The 25708-nt window shown below is 39.9% G+C and overlaps 1 non-coding gene across 1 annotated transcript; it reads left to right on the top strand.

The window, feature by feature from the left end:
- The first annotated feature begins 16628 nt into the window (after positions 1–16628).
- Positions 16629–17873, top strand: LOC114280652 (uncharacterized). The gene is made up of 2 exons (XR_014329174.1): positions 16629–17347; positions 17436–17873. It is a non-coding gene; the product is annotated as an uncharacterized LOC114280652 (transcript).
- The last annotated feature ends 7835 nt before the right edge of the window (positions 17874–25708 follow it).

Consider the following 25708-nt stretch of genomic DNA (forward strand, 5'->3'; position numbering starts at 1 on the left):
GGCACGAGCAATTCAAGAAGTGCACTATCCTCGGTAGATCTCAAATACAGTAGTGGTACTGAAGAAGAATGGGAAGTGGCGGGTTTGCGTTGATTACAAAACCGTCAACCGAGCTTGTCCGAAAGATAGCTTTTCTTTGCCTAGAATTGACCAGCTTGTGGATTTGACGGCTGGACATAACAGGCTAAGTTTCTTGGATGCCTACTGCAGCTATCATCAGATTGCCATGCATGGCCCCGACCGAGAAATCACCTCATTTACTACACCAAGGGGACTCTTTTGCTACCGAGTCATGCCTTTTGGTTTGAAGAACGCCGGGGCAACTTTTCAAAGGATGGTGACCAAGATGTTTGCTCCTTTGCTGGGCCAGACAATGGAAGCTTACATTGATGATATGGTGGTTAAAAGCCGGCATCAGGCAGATCATTTGTCCGACTTGGCCGAGATGTTCGCCATTCTCAAAAAGCACAAGCTACGCCTGAATACGTCTAAGTGTGCTTTCGGCGTGGGATCCGAAAAATTTTGGGGATTCTTAGTCACGAACCGAGGTATCGAAGCAGACCCTACACAAATCCAAGCCGTGCAAGAGTTAAAACAGCCTAGCTCGGCGAAAGACGTGCAGCATCTGGCCGGAATGGCCGCCGCGCTTAATCGATTTATAAACCGGTCAATAGATCGCTGCCGCCCTTTCTTTCAGTCCTTAAAATCAAAGTTCTCCTGGGATGCCCTTTCTTTCAGTCCCTAAAATCAAAGTTCTCCTGGGATGAAGAGTGTGACCGAGCTTTGGCCGAGCTCAAGGAGTATCTGTCTTCAGCGCCACTGTTGGTCACACCGGAGCCTGGAGAAGAACTCTCTCTTTATTTGGCCATATCACAGCATGTAATCAGTGCAGTGCTTGTCCGGGCTGAAGGAATCAAGCACCTCTCCATCTTTTATGTCAGCAAAACTTTGCTACCGGCAGAGTCGAGATACTTGCCGTTGGAGAAGCTTGCTTTGGCATTAATGATGGCTTCAAGAAAGTTGGCGCACTATTTCCATGCACATACCGTCATCGTCTTGATCGAGTTCCCCCTCAAAGCTTTATTCGAGCGGGCAGACTTCTCTGGTCGGATTCTTAAGTGGGCGGTCGAGTTGGGACAGTTTGATGTGAAGTTCCAGCCGCGCACAGCCATCAAAGCCCAGACTTTGGCCGACTTCGTCGCCGAATTCTCACCCGGAACTCATCCAGTATGCCCGGTTGATATTACCGTGGCAGATGATGAGGTGCACGCAAGACCATCCGAGATACAACCAGTTGGTAGTGGTAGCGACGCGGAGTTTGCGCGCACCACTGAAGCACCCTCAGTTTGTACGGTTTTACCACCTGGTAATGCGATGACGGAGTTGAGTATCACCGACCAACCTGCTCTATCCAGTCCCGCATCACCAAGGGGGGAAGAAATGCAACCACACAGCTCAGAACCTGCAGCCGGCATAATACCGCAACATGGTGATTCGCCTACGGACTTGAGCATTGCAGATCAACTTGCTGAGTCCGGTGCCGAATCATCAAGGGTGACTGAATTGGAACCAATCAACACAGAACTTGAAACCGAACAGCTGAGCAGTCGTGACCCCATCAACCTTCAAGCCTCTCAGGACCCCTCAGAATGCTGGAAGCTCTTCGTGGGGGAGATGTGGAAACTTTTTGTTGATGGAGCCTCGAACCGTCACGGCGTCGGGCTAGGTATAGTTTTGATATCACCAGACGGGTTGACAATTGAACACTCTATCACCCTTGGCCTCCCAGCATCCAACAATGAGGCCGAGTACGAGGTGCTTTTGGCCGGTCTCAAGAGCGCGCTTCAGATGCAGGCATCAGAGTTAATGGTTTACAGTGATTCCCAGCTTGTGGTTAACCAAGTTTCTGGGGTCTACCAGGCAAAGGATGACAGAATGATAAAGTATCAAGCTTTGGTCAGGGACCACATCAAGCGATTCCAGGCAATCAGGGTCCAACAGATCGGCCAAGAGGAAAATGACCGGGCAGATGAGCTGGCCGGCCTGGCCTCTATGGTCGACCGCTCATTTCGCAACCCTCTTTTGATTGAATTCCTACCGAGACCCGGTATTGAAGAAACCGGGCAAACGGAAGTATTCTGCGCCGCGCTAGGTCCTTCCTGGATGGACCCTATAGCCCTATTTCTCAGAGATCGGATTCTGCCATCCGACAAGAAAGAAGCGCACAAAGTCCGGGTGAAATCAGAGCGGTTTTGGCTCTCTCTATCTGGAGTGTTGTATAAAAAGTCCTTCACCGGTCCTTATCTGAAGTGCGTGCACCCGAGTAGCGTGGAGGCGAGGCCTTCCTGTACGAAATTCACGAAGGCATCTGTGGCAGTCACATAGGGGGCAAGTCCTTGGCCTACCGCGCTATTTCGTAAGGCTATTGGTGGCCGTGCATCCAAGCCGACGCACAATAATATGTTCGCAAGTGCGAGAAGTGCCAGAAGTTTGCGCACCAGATCCATCATCCGGCTAGAGAACTTCTTCCCCTAACCAGCCCTTGGCCTTTTGCAATGTGGGGATTAGACATAGTGGGGCCGCTCCCAACAGCACCAGGCAATCGGAAGTTCTTCATCGCGGCAACAGACTACTTCACCAAGTGGGTTGAAGCCCAGCCTTTGGCAACAATCAAGGAAAAAGACGTGAAGCGGTTTGTCTGGCAGAATGTGGTAACACGGTTCTGCATCCCTAAAATTTTGATCTCTGACAACGGCACCCAGTTTGATGGTCGCCTATTCAAAGGGTTTTGTGAAGATTTGAAGATTGAATTCTTCAACTCCACTCCGGCTTACCCGCAGTCCAACGGTCAAGCCGAGGCGTCAAACAAGACTATTCTTGACGGACTGAAGAAGAGACTTGAGAAGGCCAAGGGAAAGTGGGCCGAGGAACTTCCCAGCGTCCTTTGGGCATACCGAACTACCCCGCGGCGTTCTACCGGGGAAACTCCATTCGCTTTGGCTTATGGCATGGAGGCGGTCATACCTTTGGAAGTAGGCATGCCCACTCTCAGAAGTGAAAGTTTTGAACCTGAGCTAAACGCCGAGGCCATTGCTCTGGAAATGGATCTAGTGGAAGAACACCGGGAAAGGGCTCTCATCCACATCGCTGCCTACCAACAAGAGCTCTCAAGAAAGTACAATAAAACAGTGCACCCCAGACCGTTCAAAGTAGGTGATTGGGTTTTGAGGAAAGTTATGGGCAACACCCTGGTGCCAGGTGAAGGCAAACTAGGGGCAAATTGGGAAGGACCCTACAAGATAACCGGTCTGGCGGGCAATGGGGCATACCACTTGGAGGATCTCGATGGTAGAGAAATACCCCGGCCATGGAATGCGGCCAACCTCAAACTGTACTATTTCTAGCTTTTGTTTTCTTTTTGTGCAAAGGAATTTTTTGCCTTACACTTCATAATGTAATTCTTTTTGTCAATATATAGAAGTGTCTTCTTTGCCTTAGCATTTTGATTGATTGCTTTGAATACTTGAGATTCTCAACCGAGATGATTTACTCCGGTTGAAAGAGTTGATGTTTTGTTCAACTTAAGTATTCTCAACCGAGATGATTTACTCCAGTTGAAAGAGTTGATGTTTTGTTCAACTTAAGTATTCCCAACCGAGATAAGTTATTCCAGTTGAAGGAGTTGGTGGTTTGTTCAACTCAGAGATTCCAACCGAGATGAGTTACTCCGGTTGAAGGAGTTGATGGTTTGTTCGACTCAGAGATTCCAACCGAGATGAGTTACTCCGGTTGAAGGAGTTGATGGTTTGTTCAACTCAGAGATTCCAACCGAGATGAGTTACGCCGGTTGAAGGAGTTGATGGTTTGTTCAACTCAAAGATTCCAACCGAGATGCCCTACTCCGGTTGAAGGAGTTGATGGTTTGTTCAATTCTATCAGAATTAAAACCGAGATGGTGTATTCCGGTTATACAAGATGTTTTGTTCAGTTCAGGCATGCTCAACCATGATGGTTTAGTCTGGTTGAAAGAATTAGTGATTTGTTCAACTTTGTTGTTCCAACCGAGATGTTTATTCCGGTTGAAGAAGTTCCTAAATTTTACTAAATTTACCGAGATGTTAACTCCGGTCAAGCTAGTTGGTGATTTGTGCAACTACGTGATTTAAACCGAGATGTTTTGCTGAAGATAGAGTTCGAGAAAATCGTGCAAACACTTGATGCAATTAAAGCTTTTCATTGATAGAAAGTTAATACAAAAAGAGGGACAGAGAGCCCGGTTACATGTGAAAAGCAAAAAAAAAAAAAAAAAAAAAAGCAATAGAAAAAAGAAAAAACTAAGCTAAGGGGGAGAGATTGGTGAATTCATCATCCGAAGTTGTCTCCAAGTTCACTGCTGGAGATCGGTCTTCAACACCGGGCTCAGTTCGGCCGAGCTGCTCCTGTTCTGGTTGCTCCTCTCCGTCAGTATCTTCCTCGGCCTCTTCCTCTTCAAGCCCTTCCTCGGCCTCAACCTGCAATGCACTGGAGACGTCATTGGTATATGGCACGAGGTAGGCCGGCAGGGAAGCAAGTGGCGGGGTGGGAAAGGCGTCAGTATCAGGACCCTGACCGAGATGCTCGTAGGCAGACTTCCAACCCGCTTTGAAGTAGATGTCTTGGGTAGCGAAGACCTGCTTCTTGTAGCTTCCCTCGGCTTCTAGGAAGCCGGCGTTGTTTGCATCTCGACAGTCCTTCTTCCTTGACTTTTTCAGAACGTCCAGCTCGGCTTGGAGCTCATCGCGCTTCTTCTCGGCCTTCTCAAGCTGACCGTGCAACCTGTTGTTGTCAGCATTGGCGATTTGAAGAGATGCTTTTGCCCGGCCAAGCTCGGCTTGGAGGCTTTGGACTTGGCTGTCAATGTCGGCTGCCTTTTGCCGAAGTCGGTGGATGCGCTCCATGACTAAGTGTTGTTTTTGGATGGCCTGCAAAAAGGAATCCTGATCAGAGTAGAAGAAGAAACCGTGCAAACACTAGTGAAAATTGGAGTAGAAGGTTGAGACTTTTACCCTGGTCATAGACTTCACGGCTGATTTCACCAGACGGGTGTCAGGAACGTGGTCGCTGCCAACCACGTCGTTCGGCAGGAGAAGGGCTTTGGAGAGATCAAAGGCAAGAAGATGTTCTTTGTCTCCCTTGACGGAAGTCGTTGCCGAGATCACCTTTCCCCGGTGCTTGAGCTGCGGTCTCCATGCCGGCGTTGGGTCAACTGTGACGGTAGGTTGCTCAGTGGATAGTTCGGTAATCAGCTCGGCAGACGGGCCTGCGCGAGCTCTTTTGCCAGCCCGGTGTGTTGCTTGGCTTGACTCCCCGGCAGCTTGAGAAGCTAGGGCGACCACGGCGCCCCTTGACTGACCGGCGGCTAGAGAGCGGGTGACGACGCTCGGTACCTCGGCAGACGTTGCGGTGAGCAGGTTTTTGATTCGGCTTCGTTTGGCCATCTCTTGCTCTTCTGTCAACCCGATTAGTGGAATGTCTAGCAAAGTTGGATCTGGAGGAGGTGATGGAGCACGGAGAAAGTCTGTAACTTTACTTCGGTGGGGAGCAGAGTATCTGTAGGTTGGAGTGTAACCGAGCAGCTCGTTGCAATCTCGGTGGCGATGGCGGAGCACGGTCCGAATTGCCTCTACGTTGGGAAATTGGTAGTTAGCTTGCAAGGCTTGGATTACTGCAAAAGAAACAAGAAAACTGGTTAATTACAGAATAAAGAAGGTAGGCTGACCGAGCAAGTTTGAGCGGCTTATATGAGGAACCGAAGTTCTTGCTTATAAACCAGCCCGATACCTCGCCTGTTTCGTAATTGCCTGACACCTAGAAAAAATCGTCGTCGTACAAGTCTTTATCTGGGGTGCCGGTTACAATTTTCTCCTTGTCCGGTCTGATTTTCAAATAATATGCTAGGTCGTCACCGGTGTGACCTATCGTGTATTGCCTTAATATCTCGGCTAGACCTAAGTTGGTGCCTAGCCGGTTGTTCAGTTCATGGACGCCGTTGATAATTCGGTAAGTGTTGGTGGACACTTGTGTGGGTGCCAGCCCGGTGCGGCGGAGGAACTCGGTGATAAGTGGGTTGAGTGGGAAGCGGAGGCCTCCTTCGACGATGGACAGCACGGTGAAGGGGCATTGTTCTGTTCTGCCCCAAGGCGTGGTCTCTTCTTCTGCGAGCTCAATGTGGACGTCGGCAGGGATGCCGTACTCCTCCCTGAACGTAGCTAGCGCAGCTGGAGTATCCACGAGGAAGCAGAATTTCCCCATTTACGACCGACTAATTTAGCTCGGCTGTGGTTTGGCACTGTTAGGTGATTTGTGGCTGCTCGGTCTTTGGGAGCCTCAAGAATGGTCAGTGGTCCCCTTGGACTTTGCAGGAAAAGGAGAGCGAGTGTAAGAGGGAGCGCGGTCGCGCAAAGCGAGCTTGACTTTAGCTCGGTCGTCTAGAGTGCCAAACCACCTCGGTCGTAGAGGCTAACCAAGGAGCTCGGCCGCCCAAGCAGACCAGATTTTAGCCCGGTTGAGCGGCCAAGACCTTTGTTATCCCGGTTCTTGCTATGGTTAAGTCTAACAGGTTATTTGCTCGGTCGGGATGGTTTTTTGGATCAAACGAAGACCTGGAGCTCGGTCCGCCCCAGTTCTTCGAAGTTCATCAGCGAAAATGAAGAACACCATGAACAGTGGGAGGTTTGGGACGATTTCTATGGCCTATGTCCTAAGAACTACGTTTTATTGCCCTATTATGTGAAATATCAAGGAAAATAACAATAACAAGGGTTGGAGGGCTTACCAATATGGAGCAGTGGTTGCTTCTTCTTCGAGCGCGAGTTCAGGAATGGCAGAGGAGAGGCAAGAGCTCTGGGTTGCTTGGAATGGCAGTGAGTCAGTAAGAGCTCAAGGAAAATGAAGGGGGGGATGTTTATAGAGGAGACGAAACCGCCCAAATTCAAATTCTGGCAAGACGGCGGGTTGGCTGCTCGAGAACCAATGGCAGCCCGTCACGTGTCCCCATTTATGATGACGTCAGAACTGAAGAGACAGGTTGAAGAGTTGAGTCAACCGGGTTACTTTTGAAGAAGAGGACGTCAACCGAGGAGTATAACCGGGCAAGTTTGTAGACAGGAATGTCAACTAGCCCGATCGCCATTTCGCATTCTGAGGACCGAGGAAGTGTTATCCCGGTCGAAATAAGTAATCCCAGTCACGCTTTTGTGGATGGAATTAAGGGGCAATTGAGAGGGAGATTTATGATCTGAGATTGGGCCGTGACGTTAGCCGGGCAGATTTGGGCCGAGGTATTGGGCTCCAAGATCAGGCCGTGATATTGCTCGGTAATGGCAAAGCCCACGTGGAACCGAGTTATCTGATCTCGGTTCCGCGATGGCTGGACAGGCGGAGGAACAGCCTAGATGAGGCTCCCCGGCTCACGAGTTGCAAGGTTGTAATGCACGCACCTTAACCCGGTTGGAAGGCCTGTGCTTGGAGCTTGGCCGAGAAGGTCTTTGGCTGACCGGCGTCACCAATCTCCAGCTCAGCTTCGTCAGAATATAGTTGAGCACGGCTGGAATTAAGCCCAGTAGTAGGAAACTACGACATCAATTGCACTTGGGCATGTTCGGTATGGCCGTTGATAGCCGAGACAATGTTGTTCGGCTGCCGTGCTCCCAGCAGAGTGGGCTGGCAGTTGGGTTAGGTGATGTATAGCAAGATTTGTGCTGACAGATGGGATAACAGAGCCACGTGTCGAGAGACCAATGGGAGTAGATTTGGGGCGCAGAAGGGTATATAAGCATGTCTGCGCCCCCCCATACGCAGGACAGGAACACTTTGTAAGGAAATTCTTACACTCAAACACTCCTCTCTCTCTCTCTCTCTCTCTCTCTCTATCCTAAGGTGTGCGCTAACTTGATCGTCGGAGGGTTTTTCAGGCCACACATCGCCGGGTAGCTCACCGTTATTTGCTCGCAGGTGATCGGACAGAAACGGAGCTCGGAAGAAAGAAGTACGGGCTTGCCGGAATATTTGTTTCCCGTACATTATACATAGATATATATATATTAGATATACACATTGATTTAGGGAATATGCCCTTCCAGCCAACCCCCCTTCTCTCTCTCTCTCTTTCTCTCTCCGAAGAGGTGGCAATCTACAGTAGCAAAAGAAAAAGAAGATCAATGAAAGGAGTAGCTTTTCTTCATCTTTTCAATCTCTAGTATTTCTTACTTCTTAGTTTTCTCGCTTCTTTTACCTCCTGTTTTATTCTTTTTCAACCTCAAAGTTTGGATTTTTTTTTTTAATCCTTCTTGTCTGTGTATTTCGTTGCCTGTATGATTTGATGATTTTGGATATGGGTTTGATATTTTAGTATTAAACATGTTACGAATCATTGGAATTTGGGGTTAAATTTTGTTGATCACTGCCAGTGAAATTGTAATGGAAAATTTAGGACAACCCACCATTTGTTTGTTGACAAAAATCGATGCAAAGAAAAAAAATTAGCTTTTGAATCAACTGTTTTGCGTTATTCGTGTCACCTAAAGAATGAACATTTCATTAGTTTTTAATCGAAATTTTTGTGTTTTGTTCAGTAGAATTGAGGTATTATGTTGTCGGAAGTTCCCGATGAGTTTTTTTTTTTTTTTCTTTCTGTTACCTAAATTTTCTCTGCAACCAAACAGAGTGAGGAGAAATTTTTCATGGGTTTGGTTCAAATTTAATTAATGGGAAATACGAAAGAGTGTGTTCATGTGTTTTTTTCTTGCCTGTAGGCAATTCAGCTGATGAGGATATTTTTTTTCCTTCTCCTATTTCCTAAATTTTCTTTGCAACTAAATAGAGTGCGAGAGAAAAATTTTCATGGGTTTGGTTCATATTTAATTGTTGTGAAATCCAAAAGACTGTTGATGCATTGTTTTCTTCTCTGCCTGTAGGTAATTCAACTGAAAACTGCACATGAATAATGGTTTAGGACAAGATTTGATTAGTGATCTGCCTCAAAGTATTATAGAAACCATCCTAACAAAGTTTCCGATAAGAGATGTGTAAGGCAATCTTCACTATATTTCATTAAGTTAAATTCTGTTGTGTACTAAACAACAACAACCAGAATATAAAGAAATAAAGAAAATGAGAGAATTTGTTTGATTACAAAAATCAAACTCTAAATAATAAATAAATAAATAAAACCACTAATTTTATTTTGTTACAAAAATAAAAATAAAATCTGATTAAATAAACAAATAAAAACAGAATAAAATTAAACAACTTACTTGGTTAATTTATTTGAATAACTTTTCTGAACAAGTCCAGTGTTTAACACTGTGTCCTTAAGACAGATTCGTCCTCTCCACGGTGCTTTCAGAATTTGGACGTCTATCTCCCAGGATAAAATGATCTTATCAACGAATAAAAGCAGCACTACAATTTAATCGTTCGTCGAACACACAAAGTGTTTACACTCTTTCTTTCAGAAATAAAATGCAGCAAAATGCAGAGATTTAAAACAGAGGATGGAGTACCAAAATTCGAGATTAATCCAAATGGGAGGCTAGTCTATTTATAGATGTAAAGGTGGTTCTTGGTTTTGAATTGAACAGGTATGAAACCTGTTAGTTTCGAATTTAAACAGATTTTGAATCTGTTGGGTTAATAATTCAAACAGATAAAAATGGGAAGGGCTCTGTTTGGATGAGCAACAAATCCAAACCAGTTTAATTCTGTTTGAAAACGGGAAGGGCCTTGCTTGGATGAACAGTAAATCCAAACCAGTTTAATTTGAATTCTGGATTTTATTTTAATAAAAAATAAAATAAAATTCAAATGTTTTTGACCCAAAAAGATTAATATCAGGCCGAACCCAACCACACACCCGCGCCCAAGCCCAGGCCCAGCCCAGCTCAGCCCGACCGGACGGACGGCGGTGGCGGCGCGCGCGTGTGGTGATTTTTGGGTCCAATGGGTCTAGCCCATTTTGCCCATAACCTCTCCCTCTAAAACACTTGGGTACCCCTTGGGGCACACCCCAAGTATCTCACCCAAGCCTTATAAACCCTTTCAAAACTTCCCACCAAATCAATGTGGGACAAGCCAATTTACAACCTTAAGGAATTTCCACCAAAATTCCATTTCCATGGAGCACACTTTGGCTTCAATTTCCCATTCACTCGGTAATGGTTTTGAGCAACCAAATATACCACGTGAATTACAACGCGGCATAGAACGCGTTACCACTTTGACCCGAGTAAATCGACGCTCGGGGCCCACCTAAAAAATAGACCAAACTTGAGAAAAAATTCTGGTTTTACTCAGAATTTTTCTACCATTTCCAACAATCCCCCACATGAATGGAATTTGATGACAACGGAAATGCAACAATATGTAGACTTTAACGAAAGAGTATAAGTCAAAAATATCTTGCATCAGGATAGGTAGTTTTCGGCCTTGAACCTTCCCTAGTGATAACCTATCGGACTTACTGGCTAACCAATGGACGCGATGCCTTGAATTGTTCAGCCGTTTGTGTAAGCCAAGACAATAGATTTCACACAAAATATCTTCTAACACATCGTGGTTCTCACTGTTGTGTTCATTTTGGCCTTGAATGCACCTGGTTTTCATAAGTGTTTCTAGAGAATTTAGCCTTTTCATTCTTATAGAACCGGCCCCAGTTCAACACTCATATAGGTGATTCTTATTGTGAGTATCTCCTTATACTCGTCTTGATTTTATACCTTAATCAAGATATAAGTAATCATTAAAAGCAAAGCTTATCCTTATACCCCTGCATACAACATATGTTGCAGATATCACTCTCATCATAGGAATGGGTAGGAAATTTTTAATCCCTTGGTGATTTCTGGTGAGCCATACATAACTTAGTTGTCTCTTTGAACTTAGTTCTTGGGATCTCTAGTCATATAAGTAGGGTTACCATTATGACGACTCTTATGTAATAGGCTTTAATCCCATCCCCTTCGATGAACTATACACTAGCTCTTTTGTCAAACCTTTTGTTAACGGATCCGCAATATCCTCTTTAGATTTTATATAATCTATTGAGTTTATTCCGTTTGACAACAATTGCCTTACGATATTATGTCGACGACGAATATGTCGTGACTTACCATTATACATATGATTCTGTGCCCTGCCTATTGCAGATTGACTATCACAATGAATGCAAATAGCTGGCACAGGTTTTGGCCACATTGGAATGTCTTCTAAGAAGTGACGAAGCCATTCTGCTTCTTCTCCTGCTTTGTCCAAAGCAATGAACTCGGATTCCATTGTGGATCGTGCGATGCATGTTTGTTTTGTGGATTTCCAAGAAACAGCAGCGCCTTCTAGAGTAAAGACATATCCACTTGTGGATTTTGAATCTTTAGTATCCGATATCCAATTTGCATCACAATAACCTTCAAGTACTGCTGGATATCGAGTAAAGTTCAAACCATGATCACGGGTGAATCTTAGATATCTAAGAACCCGAATGATCGCTTTCCAATGGTCTTCTCCGGGGTTACTAGTGTACCTACTCAATTTACTGATAGCATAAGCTATATTAGGACGAGTACAATTCATTAGGTACATTAGGCTTCCAATGATTTGGGAGTATTTTAACTGAGACACTGCATCACCTTTATTTTTTCGATAAATAAAGACTGATGTCTACAGGTGTTCTAGCTAAATTCAAATCATCCTTGATAAATTTATCAAGAATTTTCTCAATATAATGAGATTGAGATAATGCATATCCGTCAGATGTTTTAGTAATTTTCATTCCTAATATAACATCTGCGACCCCCATATCTTTCATATCAAATCTTTTGTTAAGCATCTGCTTAGTTGATTTGATCATGTTTTGACTGCTTCCAATGATAAGCATGCCATCTACATAAAGACAAATTATGGCATATCCTTCGTCAGTATTTTTAACATAGACGCATTTGTCACATTCATTTATCTTAAACCCATTAGTAAGCATTGCATGATCAAATTTTTCATGTCATTGCTTAGGTGCTTGTTTTAATCCATAAAGGGATTTTACAAATCGACAAACTTTCTTTTCTTGCCCTGATACTACAAACCCTTTGGGTTGTTCCATATAGATCTCTTCATTTAGATCACCGTTTAAGAAAGCTGTCTTAACATCCATTTGATGTATTTCTAAATTAAACAACGTTGCTATAGCAATAAGCATGCGAATGGATGTTATTCTTGTCACAGGGGAATATGTGTCAAAATAATCCAAACCTTCCTTTTGTCTGGAACCTTTAACTACAAGTCTTGCTTTATACTTGTCAATTGAACCATCTGCTTTCATTTTTCTCTTGAATATCCATTTATATCCAAGAGGTTTAGAACCTGGTGGAAGATCCACCAATTCCCAAGTATGATTTTGCATAATGGATTCAATTTCATTATTAACAGCCTCTTTCCACAAAGGTGCTTCAGGACCTGTCATTGCTGCCTTAAAGCTTTGAGGTTCATTTTCTAACAAGTATGTCAGAAAATCTGGACCAAAAGATTTTAATGTTCTCGCTCTCTTACTTCGTCTTGGTTCATCAGTTAAATCCTGTTGGTCGAGACCATTACTAGTCTCTTGTTTTTGATTGTCATTAGTCTCTTGACTTTGTGTACAATCATAAGTTCTTTTCTGTGAATTTAATTCCTGTCCTTTCTTACAAGGAAAGACATGTTCAAAAAACACAGCATGCCTTGACTCTATAATAGTGTTCATATTTATATCAGGTATTTCTGATTTATAAGTCAGAAACCGATATGCACTACTATTCTGAGCATAACCAATAAACACACAATCTACTGTTTTTGGTCCAATCTTAGTCTTTTTAGGAATAGATATTTCAACTTTTGCCAAACACCCCCACACTTTTAAGTATTTGTAGGAAGGTGGTCGACCTTTCCACAATTCATAAAGAATGCTTTTGATTTTCTTGTGGGGTATTTTTTTAAGAACATAATTGGCAGATAATATTGCTTCCCCCCACAAGTTCTGTGGTAAGCCTGAACTTAGTAACATGGCATTCATCATTTCTTTTAGGGTTTTATTCTTCCTTTCAGCAATTCCATTTTGCTGTGGAGAATAAGGGGCTGTAGTTTGGTGAATAATGCCATGTTGTGCACAAAATCCATTTAATGGTGCATCATATTCACCACCCCTATAACTTCTAACCATTTTAATGGTTTTACCAAGTTGATTTTCAACTTTTGTTTTGTAGAGTTTAAACATTTCTAAGGCTTCATCTTTACTTCTAAGTAAATAAACATAACAATATCTTGTGCAATCATCGATAAAAGTTATGAAATACTTTTTGCCTCTTCTAGTTTGAATAAACTTTAGATCACATACATCAGTATGAATTAATTCTAGAGGTTCGGTTTTCCTTTCAACCGATTTAAATGGAGGCTTAGTTAGTTTCCCTTCTACACAAATTTCATATTTATGATTAGGATTAATTTCAAACTTTGGTATATAATCTAAACCAATTAATCTACGCAAAGCATCGAAATTCACATGTCCTAATCTACCATGCCATAAATTTGACTCAAGAATATAAACAAAAGATGTGTTATTCTTATTCATAGCAACTTTCGGTACAACTGTCATTACGTTCAACTTAAAGAGACCATCACTCATGTATCCCTTACCAACATACATACCACTCTTTGTTAATACAAATTTATCAGACTCAAATACAAGCCTAAAACCATTTTTACTTAACAAAGACCCAGAAACTAAATTCTTCCGGATGTCAGGTACATGCAGTACGTTGTTGAGGGTCAGTTCTTTCCCTGATGTCATCTTCAAGATCACTTTCCCTTGTCCAGCCACAGTAGAAGTAGAAGAATTTCCCATGAAAAGTTGTTCACCATTTGCAGCCTCATTGTAGGTAGTGAACATCTTCTTGTCCGCACATATGTGACGAGTTGCTCCAGTGTCAACCCACCACTCTTTGGGATTTCCAACCAAGTTAGCCTCAGACACCACAGCAGATAGGTTGATGTCATTCACTCCGTCAGAGATGTAATCCGATTCGGTTACATTGGCCTGATTGGTGGTCTTCTTACTTGTACTTCCATGATCCTTCTTAGGGCGGCAGCAGTCAGAAGCTCGATGTCCAGTCTTGCCACAATTATAACATTTTCCTTTGAACTTCTTGTTGCCATTATTGTCGCCTTGTTTAGGACCATCTCCAGTAAACTTCCTCTTTTTGTTATGTGGTTTATGAACTTGTTCAACCACATTAGCCTTGGACTCAATGGGATTTTTCCAATTCCTCTTTTCAGCCTTTCGGTTATCTTCCTCAATTCTTAAACTTACAATCAACTCATCCATGGTCATCTCTTTGCGCTTATGTTTTAAATAATTTTTGAAATCTTTCCAAGCCGGTGGTAACTTTTCCACTAAAACAGCGACTTAGAATGACTCGCTAAGAGACATACCTTCTGAATGAATATCATGCAAAATTATTTGAAAACTTTGAACTTGAGATATTACAGTTTGGGAGTCTACCATAACAAAATCCAGAAATTTACCGACGACAAATTTCTTCGTGCCGGCATCTTCTGTCTTGTATTTCTTCTCCAAAGAATCCCACAATTCTTTTGCTGTTTTCAGAGGACTGTATACATTATACAGCATATTGTCAAGGCCATTTAGGATGTAGTTTCTGCACAGAAAATCTGAATGTTTCCAAGCATCTACAACGGCAACAACTTGCCGATCACTTTCACCCTCTTTAAGTGCTGGAGCCTCTTCATGGAGAAACCGGGCCAAATTAAGAGTCGTAAGATAGAACAGCATCTTCTGCTGCCATCTCTTAAACTCGGTACCGTTAAATTTTTCCAATTTTTCTCCATGATTGATTGGTACATGAACATGGTTCTGGATAGGGACCGATGTAGGTGTAACAATAGGAGTACCACTGCCAGATGCAGTTTCAGTTGTAGTAGCCATAATCTCTGATTACAAAAATCAGAAAAAATTAAAACACAAATTAATTTTCTAGTTACTAAAACCAGAAAATAAATTATAACAACAAAATAATTTTATTTTCCTTGTTACTAAAACTAGAAAAATAAAATATCACAATAATTTTCTGTAATACCAAATAATATTCTGCAATTGTTAATGACACCAGTATATTATTACTAGTTGTCAAAGAAAAGAGACAGTATATTACTACTATCTGTCAAATAGCATAAATCACTATTTGTTTTTCCAACCAGAATATTACTTTGAAAACACAGAAAATTAAATACAATGAAGATACCAAAAAAGGGGTCTGTCTTAAGATTGTAGGGCAATCTTCACTGTATTTAATTAAGTTAAATTCTGTTGTGTACTAAACAACAACCAGAATATAAAGAAATAAAGAAAATGAGAGAATTTGTTTGATTACAAAAATCAAACTCTAAATAATAAATAAATAAATAAAACCACTGATTTTATTTTGTTACAAAAACAAAAATAAAATCTGATTAAATAAACAAATAAAAACAGAATAAAATTAAACAACTTACTTGGTTAATTTATTTGAATAACTTTTCTGAACAAGTCCAGTGTTTAACACTGTGTCCTTAAGACAGATTCGTCCTCTCCACGGTGCTTTCAGAATTTGGACATCTATCTCCCAGGATAAAATGATCTTATCAACGAATAAAAGCAGCACTACAATTTAATCGTTCGTCGAACACACAAAGTGTTTACACTCTTTCTTTCAGAAATAAAATGCAGCAAAATGCAGAGATTTAAAACAGAGGATGGAATACCAAAATTCGAGATTAATCCAAATGGGAGGCTAGTCTATTTATAGATGTAAAGGTGGCTCTTGGTTTTGAATTGAACAGGTATGAAACCTGTTAGTTTCGAATTTAAACAGATTTTGAATCTGTTGGGTTAATAATTCAAACAGATAAAAATGGGAAGGGCTCTGTTTGGATGAGCAATAAATCCAAACCAGTTTAATTCTGTTTGAAAACGGGAAGGGCCCTGCTTGGATGAATAGTAAATCCAAACCAGTTTAATTTGAATTCTGGATTTTATTTTAATAAAAAATAAAATTAAATTCAAATGTTTTTGACCCAAAAAGATTAATATCAGGCCGAACCCAACCACACACCACGCACCCGCGCCCAAGCCCAGGCCCAGCCTAACCGGACGGACGGACGGCAGCAGCACGCGCGTGTGGTGATTTTTGAGTCCAATGGGTCTAGCCCATTTTGCCCATAACCTCTCCCTCTAAAACACTTGGGTACCCCTTGGGGCACACCCCAAGTATCTCACCCAAGCCTTATAAACCCTTTCAAAACTTCCCACCAAATCAATGTGGGACAAGCCAATTTACAACCTTAAGGAATTTCCACCAAAACTCCATTTCCATGGAGCACACTTTGGCTTCAATTTCTCATTCACTCAGTAATGGTTTTGAGCAACCAAATATACCACGTGAATCACAACACGGCATAGAACGCGTTACCACTTTGACCCGAGTAAATCGACGCTCGGGGCCCACCTAAAAAATAGACCAAACTTGAGAAAAAATTCTAGTTTTACCCAGAATTTTTCTACCATTTCCAACAAGATGTAGTAAGAACATGTAGTTTATCAAGTAAATGGAGGTGTAAATGGGCTAACGTTTCTTCATGATGGACCAATTCACAAGTTCAGTTTGTCTAGCGCACACTTGCAAAGCTCACTTGACTTGTTTTTTGGCAGTGTACCATACCTTGAGAGACTTATCTTACTTTTAAAGGATTGACTCGTTTGGAGCTAATTCGATGTGAATTGAACCCTACTCCGACTTTTAAAGGATTCTTATGTTCAAAATACCTCAATCTTCAACAAGTTTTAATTGCCCCCGATGTTGTTGAAAGTCTCATATCAAGTTGCCCTTTTGCTTGCTATATCTGTTGCCATGTATATGACTGATGATATTGCCGAGCATTTTGAACAAAGTTCAAGTTACAACTTTGATAAGTTTCTTGGCATTGTACCATGCCTTGAGAGACTTATTGGACATATTTACTTCACCAAAGTAAGACTTTACTAAATATATTTTTTATTTATTTAGGTTCTATGGAAAACATAGTCTAATGCTTACTTGTGGCCAAAGTGCTTTCTTATGCTATTGTTTTTGTCAAATATTTGAGTATAGGTAACGACCTAGGAAAACTTCCAGTTGCGTATAACCATTTAAAAGTTATTGAATTATATCAAGTGAGTTTTGAGGACATGAAGAAGATACTGGTGGTTCTTCATTTGATTGTGAACTCCCATTGTTTACAACAACTTCAAATTTCGGTGAGTAATCTTAAACTCATTAAATATTTTTTTTTTTCAGATTACAATGGCCATTCACTTGTTCATTTCCTTGTATTGATTGATATAGGGTTCTTCAAATACATCAACTGCAACAAAAGCTCTTGATTTGGATTTTTGGGAGAAAGAATGCCCGTTTGATTGCACATTCAGTCTGCTTGAAACTGTGAAGATGACAGATATGTCTTCTATGCCACATGAGATGGAATTCATCAAATTTTTACTTAGAAACTCACCAATGCTCGAGACAATGAGCATTACGACTAGTGTATATGTTACAGATGGAAGATTGCATATGTGGATTGAGTTGGTGAGGTTTTGAAGGGCTGAAATCATCTTCATCCAATTGATTTTGGCATGAGTTGGTGAGGTTTTGAAGATTGCACAAGCTGAAATCATCTTCATCCAATTGATTTTGTTTTCCTTCTTTTGACAGATCATTGGGCTTCCATTTGTTGGTTCTAATTTATATATATTTTACAAAAATGCTGATTGAATTGCCTCATAATCATCTTCATAATGATCATTTTTCTTGCTATTTTAACAATAATCATATTTATTTCACGGTAAAAAAATAATTACAAGTGGAACTTGGGTGTTACATATAATAATGTTGGTCGGCTATCTCTAGATAAGCAACCTCGTTTAATAGGTAGAAAGGTGTATGCAACTCAAAACATAATGGGCACATGTGACTTTGATATGTGTTTCATATTTTGCTTACCAGGATGGGAAGTGCATACGATATGTGTTTCATATTTTTATTGCAATGACATTTTTACGTTCCCTTGTCAACTCAATATTATTATAAAAAAAAAAAAATTTAAAAAAATTGAGGTAAATGAAATGTAACAAATTAGGTACAATTAATTAACTTCTACTAATGAAATAATTTTTTCAAAATTTAAAGAGAAGAAAATGATAAAATTGCAAATTTTTTGTTCATAAGGGCAAAAATGATAATTATGCAGCAAAAAGTTATTTTACAGTTTATTATCAAACACTATTCTACTACTTAAATCTATAATCCCACAGCTACACCAGACACGTTACCAGCTTATGTTCATTTATAAGTTATAATCTGTTAAGTTATAATTTATAATCACTTTTTTACATCTCTACTAAATGGGGTTATTGTTGCTTGAAATGAGCTCCTCATGAATCTTGTGGTTCCTCAAAAAGTGAAGAATGCCCGTTGTGGCAGTTGTACAACAGAGTTGCATATGTTTTAAGAGTAGAAAATTGTTAAGGATCTCAAAAGTTTAAACTCAAAAATTGTTTGGAATAGTTTTGGTTCATAGATGTACTATTCTGATAATTTTTCAAAATATATATCATTGTTATTAAGAATGGGAATGATATATAGTTTAATACTTCACTGTTAAAGTTTGATTAAGATTTTCTTCATTAGATCTACTTTTTTAATACACGATATTGGTACAGGCGATTAAAATTTAAAATTAACTATCTAAATTATTATATTAATTTAAATTTTAAAATTTTCAACCACTAATTTTGAATTTGTAATGGATGTCTTCTTTTTTTTTTGGGCGGGAGGGGGTGTTGAATAATGGATATTTGTTCATATATTTATTTACAATCATTAATTATATAATAAATATCTTCATTCCAACTATTTAGTGAAGATGATTCTCATCATATTGGCTTGAATAAATTCTAGCCATTTCACTTCATTGTATTCAAAATTTAGGCACATTTTTTACAGCAAGGTCATTATTTGAGCAAATTGAGTGCTCGATTTGATATCTTATTATGCTGGATATCTTGACTTTTTTAAATTACTGAAAAATCTAAAATCCTCAAAGATTGTGATTTGTAATTAAGATTCAATTTCAATAATGAACAATAATTTCAAACAAGCAATCATAGATCTAATCTAATTCAAAAGAGAATTGAATTGGATCTACTATCAAGCAACAATAAAGAACAAAATGATTTTATGTGAAAAAAACTACAATCGGACCCCTCCAATTATAATAAAAAATCACAGGATAAAATTACAAAACAATTCACTAAGAAAACAATGAAATTATACAAGAGAATTCTAAATAACATAGCAAATTCATGCCCTAATTGAACCGAACTTGTTATGCATCTTCCAACACTGTCTTCATCTTAAAATTGTTTTACCCAATATTGAATCCACAATGCCAAAGTTGAATCCACGACGAAGAGTTACGTCGGAATCCTACAAAGTTTCAAAGCTCAAGTTCTTTGGAATCCACCGATGAACATCTCTATAGAAAAGTGTATTTGAGTGAAAAATCTCTTAATGATCTTCAATACAAACTTGTTGATTTATATAGATCACTCTCAATCCATCAAGGTATACACATGAATCATACTCGAGAACCGTCTCTTTATTTTTCACATTCCAGGAATCAATATTCAAGAGTTTCGCTGAAATCTAATCCAAAAATGCACATTTAAGTGATTCAAACCACCTTAGACCGCTCGAGCGCACATTTGGTCGCTCAAGTGAACTTTTTGATGTTACAATATTTTCTTTTTGAGGTTTTGAGAAGTTGTAAGTATGTTTAGACCGTTCGAGCGCAATTTTCTACTTTCAAGTGCACATGTCTCCCCGCGAGTGCAATTTTATGTGCTCGAGCGCACATTTATTTCAGCACAAATTGCTTTGCTCAAGCACAACTATGAATTGGATTGAATTCGTATCTAAACACTCTCATTCTCACAAAAACAAAAGAGCGAATACAATAACAATTGAATGAAGTTTTGTCCAATAAAATTGTCAATCACAAAATACATAACAATTATGATATCATAATATTTATCAATATAAATATATTGGGTAATACGTTTTGAAAATCTAGGCCTGGTTTGGCATACACTAAAAAATACAAAAAGTAAAAAAGTTACTAAAAAAATTATCACTACTCACCAAAAAAATATATATAAAAAAACCCCTTTACACAGACCAAGTACAAGCCACTGTCAGTATTGAAGTGATGGTAAGTAATGGCCACGCAGGTGCACAAAAAAATTTGCACAAAAGGGTGCTATTCGGCCTGTGGGCCCATCACGGGTCCCGTTTTAATAATCTAAACCGTCAATGTGTACAACTCGTTGAGTACTATATTCTTGTAAAAAATCACGTTGATTGAATATCGATAACTATATGATCAAATCAGTTTTGTAAAAAAAAAAAGATGGTGAAGAAATTAACGGTTGACAAAAAACTAATCTGATTAGATAGTTATCGATATCCGACCAACATGATTTTTTACAGGTATATAACACTTGACAAGTTCTACACATTGAACGGTTCCGATTATCAAAACGAGACTCGTGGTGGCCCCCACGGGCTGAACGGCACTGTCTAGTCTGATATCAGACTGTAGGCAATCTGCTCCTATACTTGTTTCCTACCCCGTCTGGCTTCCTGGACAATCCGAGTCAGTAGGCAATTCATTATAGTAGGGGTAAAATGGTAATTTTACTATTTTATACAATATTTTTATATACATTTTTTTGTAAAATGTCAAAAAATTATCCCAAACAACTACATTTTTTTCCTCTACTTTTTAGTCTAAAAAGTCAAAAAGTGCACTTATTTATGATATCCTAAACAACCCTCTAATGTTATAATCGCGAATTCCAATTATTGAAACAAAAAAATAAAATAAAATAAAGTTATAGACAAAAATATTCATGAAAAGAAAAAAGAAAATAAAGTTGACATAAAACAGGAAAAAAGAAAAAAAAAAGTAGAAGAAAAAAGTTGACAATGAAAAAAAAGAAAAAAAGAAAAAAGAAAATAAAGTTGACGTAAAACAGGAAAAAGAAAAATAGTAGAGGAAAAAAGTTGACAATGAAAAAAAAGAAAAAAAGAAAGAAGAAAAAAGCAGACCAAAGAAAAATTTAAAAAAAAATTAATTTATGTAAAAGTAAAAGTGAAAAAAAAAAATATAATATGGGGTTGTTTGGAATGAACTATATAAGTGTATTTTTTGACTTTTTGGATAAAAAGGTAGAGGAAAAAATATGATTATTTGGGATAACTTTTTGATTTTTTACACAAAAATGTGTATAAAAATATTATATAAAATAGCAAAATTACCTTTTCACCGCTATGCCCCCTATGCGTATTGACAGTGATGATTGAACGAAGCCAATACAGATTGCTTTGAAGTTGTGTGGTGGGCAGCATACTTCAAAAGATATATCTATCTAATTTTTTTTTTTTTTTGAACATGTTTCCTGTTTTCAGCTTGCACCATCATTTCAATATAAATTTGGCTTGTACTTTTTTTTATCAATACAAAAAAAGTTCGGTCTTTTTTTCTTTGCCTCATGTTGTGCATGCTCTCGCCCTTGATTTTTGTGAATTGTGATAATTTTTTTTGACTTTTTAAGTAATTTTTGACTTTTTGTTTTTTATAGAATATCTCAAACAAGCGCCAGGTTGTATTTGGTTAACAAATTGGAGAAAATATTTACAAATGAAAAGAGAAAAAGCGTGTAAAATATATTTATATTTGATTCATATTTTATCTAACTTTTTTTTTTTAAAAAAAAAAAATCTACTTAAATTCATAAACTAAACACAATGTAACTACGAAGAAAAAAAAAGTAAGTAAAATAAAAATTTTAAAAAAAATATCTACTCTTTTTGGCATAAAAATATCTACTCTTTTTGGCATAAAAATATCCACTAATCTAAATATATATTTTGAACATGTTTCCTCTCTTTTCAGCTTGTACCATCACTTTAATACAAAATTAACTTGTCCTTTTTTTTCAATACGAAGAAGGGACATTTAATCTTTTTCTCTCTGCCTCGTGTTGTGCATGCTCCCTCCCTTGATTTTTGTGAATAGTGATAATTTTTTGACTTTTTAGTAACTTTTTAGTTTTCTATCTTTTATATAATATCCCAAACAAGCACTAGGTTGTATTTGGTTAATAAATTTGAGAAAATATTTAAAAATGAAAAGAGAAAAAGTGTGTAAAATATAGTTATATTTGATTCATATTTTATCTAACTTTTTTTTTAAAATATTTATATAAATTCATAAACTAAACACAATGTAAGCACGAAATAATCTTCCCGTATAATTCTGTTAATCCAGTTTGCACTCCTCCAAACGTCATCGCTTTACTTCTTGAAAACACAGACGTGAGCTAGCCGGTGGGTGTGTGCTGAATACCTCTCTGATACCTAAGTCAGCAAATAGACAATAGACAAAAAGTTCTGTGTTTTTTAGAGTAAAAGTTATGATACTTGTACCTAGGTCCTGTTATGAGTTTTTATAGATTTTGCCTGGTACAATCCTAGTAGGATTCTAACTCTCCTTATAAAAGTCCTCCTGGGAATCACACTCCCAGTGAAGAGTGTCTATTTTGATAACATTCCACTTACTACCAACCAAGTGAGATAGTTTTCTCCTTGTCCAAGTTGGTACGGTTTAATCGAGCTAGCTTATTTCTATTTTGCTCTCAACTAAGCAATGTTGTAGATGACATTCGACCGAGCTACACCTAGCTCGGCCTTTCTTCTTACTAACACCTCGGCCAGCCACCAGGCCTAGCTTTAGGTAGCTCGGTCAAACCCCTCATGAAGTCTCTGCGCAGTTTGGTACCCAAACGACCTGGGACTGAGCTACCCAAAGCCCATACCCCCGCCCTTAGTCCGACCCAAAACAGCGATTAATGGATCGTAGCTCGGTCCAATTTTTTTTTATAAATTATCCTCTCAATTGCCCCTTAATTCCATCTGCATAGCATGTTTAGGATTATGAACTTCTGGCTGAGCTAACGATTTCAGCCAGAACGGAGTCTGTTTCGGCTTCTGATCTTGTGTTAGTCGCACAACCTGACGCTTCAAAAAAGCCTGTCACCACGTCCCTAACTGGACATGTGTCACACACCGATAGCTGACTTGTACCATGCCAGCCATTTCACATTACTCAAAAATTTTGAAAAAGCCCGCCGTTTTGTCTCTCACATAAATACGCCCCCTTTATTTCGAATCAGTCACTATTTTATTTGTTCATCTTCATTCTTCAGAGCATTTCTGCATTTTTGGGCTCCATATCATAGCCTCCTGAGCTTCAACCCCTGATCAAGTAACGACTGTGTACGTTTTGTTGGTCTTCTCGCTGTTTGGACTTTGTTTTCACGTTTTCACACTCGTAAGTTGCTAATGCTTCTCTCTGAGGTTGTTGTTTTATTTATTTATGTACTTTCACCACTTAAATCTATATATATGCACGTTTATATGCACTAGAGTGTTGAGAAAATACCACAAACCCAAAACCTTACACTCAAGCTCAAAGGCATACCTATTGTTTTTTCGAAAAATATGATACTTGATCCAAACCATGCTATTATCGGACTAGGAGCTTGTTTGCGACTTTTAAGTTTGCACACGACCGAACTAGAAATGGGTTATAACCTTGCGTCCTAACCACCAACCGTGCTAGATACCTTGAGTTAGCCCTTCTTCACGATCGAATTGAAAACTGCCTGTAGCCCAGATGTAGCCGAGCTAAGCTTTTTCTATTTTTCTTTAAATTGACTATTTACTTAGGCCGGTCCAATTGTCTGGGCATAACACTTTTTATTTTCATTTTGCAAACTTGACTAGGTTGGCCAGGCACATCTTTGCACCCTGCCCCTAGACGGCTTTGCTCAACCGAGCCAACCAAAGCCTCAGCCGCGCCGAGCTAGGCCACTGTGAACACGTTAACAATTTTTAAGTTAACATAGGTAAATATCGGTTTCTAGTGGACTCCCCTGGGGCCATAGCTGAATTTTGAAGGGACTACCAAATTCCTGACGACGTCCACCTCTCCCCAGCCGAACTAGAAACCACACCCTGGGGCAAACCGGGCTTCGTTCTTTTTACTGTGATATCGATCGTAGAAGTCGACCTTCGGTTTCCTGTTCAACCACTCATATGTGAATTCCTTAGGCAAATAAGATTGTGCCCAACCCAATTCTCCACAAATACTTATAGGATAATAAATGGTATCGCCAAGCTAAACCGCCAGCTCGGCCTCAACCTCGGATTAGCCGAGCTATTTCATCAATATTCGCTCGGCCAAAATGATGACGGTTAGGTGTACTATCTCAGAGTAAGGAGAGGCCGAGAAAAAATAATAAAAAACACACCGAACAAAGACTTGAACGACGACGATTTCTTCTGGGTTTCTAGTAATTTTGAAAACCAAGAAGCCTAGATACCGGGCTATAACATAAACTGGGATAAAGAGACCGCTGGTAAGAGCACTTCGGTTCAATTTCTCTTTGTTGTTTTCAATTAGTCACCGTGCTAACCCACTACGTTCCTTGCCTTTCTATTTTGCAAATTTAAACCAACTTACAACACATTACGCCTACGCCAATCAAGATACCCTTCGCGCCGCCCTCCGATACTGACACCGAGATTAGGTCAAGCTCCTAAACTTAGAGCCAACCTACCGGTATAGTGGAAAGAGAAAAACAAGGGTCACTGATTTTCTTCTTGAATCATCACCCGAACCGGACCCCACCTTGCCCCAAATCAACCTTACCCCTTTGACCGAAGAGCAAGAGATGGTCAAGAAGAGAGTCGTTCGGGCTTTGATCACAGAGCAGGCATCCCAAGCGAACAGCGGGGTCCCGACCGAGTAGACCACAACCGGTCAAACCCTTGGAACGGTCGTTGCATTGCCCTTCTCCCGAGCTACCTCATCCTAGCCCAGCAAGAGGCTGCGCACCTTGGCCTTTGAACCGCAACGGCTGATAGATGAAGAGGACACCGAACCATCAGAAATTGAGCCAACCATAACCCAATCGAAGCAAGAGGCTGACACCATCGGCCATGCTAGTTCGTTTTCAGAGTGTGGCACTGGCCGTAACTTTCAAAGGCCGTACAGTTACCGCGACTGACTCTATTACGGCCGAAAAAGATCACCAGCTCGCCTTCAGCCTATCCAAAAGTCTGTGCCTTCTAGTTGATATGGAAAGGCATGAAAGTTTGACTGAGCTGAAGGTGATTCGGTCTGCCACGAAGTCGATGGTTCTGGTAAATTCTGGTCTTCTCAAAAAAACTACTATTTTTAGTCATCTCTTTGCGCGGTTTTGAAACTTAACCTTTTGTACATTTTGCAGGCCATCCAGAAAAATAATGCTACCCACCAGTGTGTGATTGAATTGCGAAAGACGGCCAAGGCAGTTGTTGCTGAGGTCAAGACAAAAGAGGCCAAACTAAGCGCTTTGAACGAAAAACTCACAGAGCAAATCTACACGGCTGAGGCTGACAAACAAAATGCCCTAGCCGAGAAAAAGGATAGGTACCTGCGCGAGCTTGCTAAG

This window comes from Camellia sinensis, chromosome 5 (genome assembly GCF_055761805.1).
Source record: "Camellia sinensis isolate YWXY chromosome 5, ASM5576180v1, whole genome shotgun sequence".
Classification (NCBI taxonomy): Eukaryota; Viridiplantae; Streptophyta; class Magnoliopsida; order Ericales; family Theaceae; genus Camellia; species Camellia sinensis.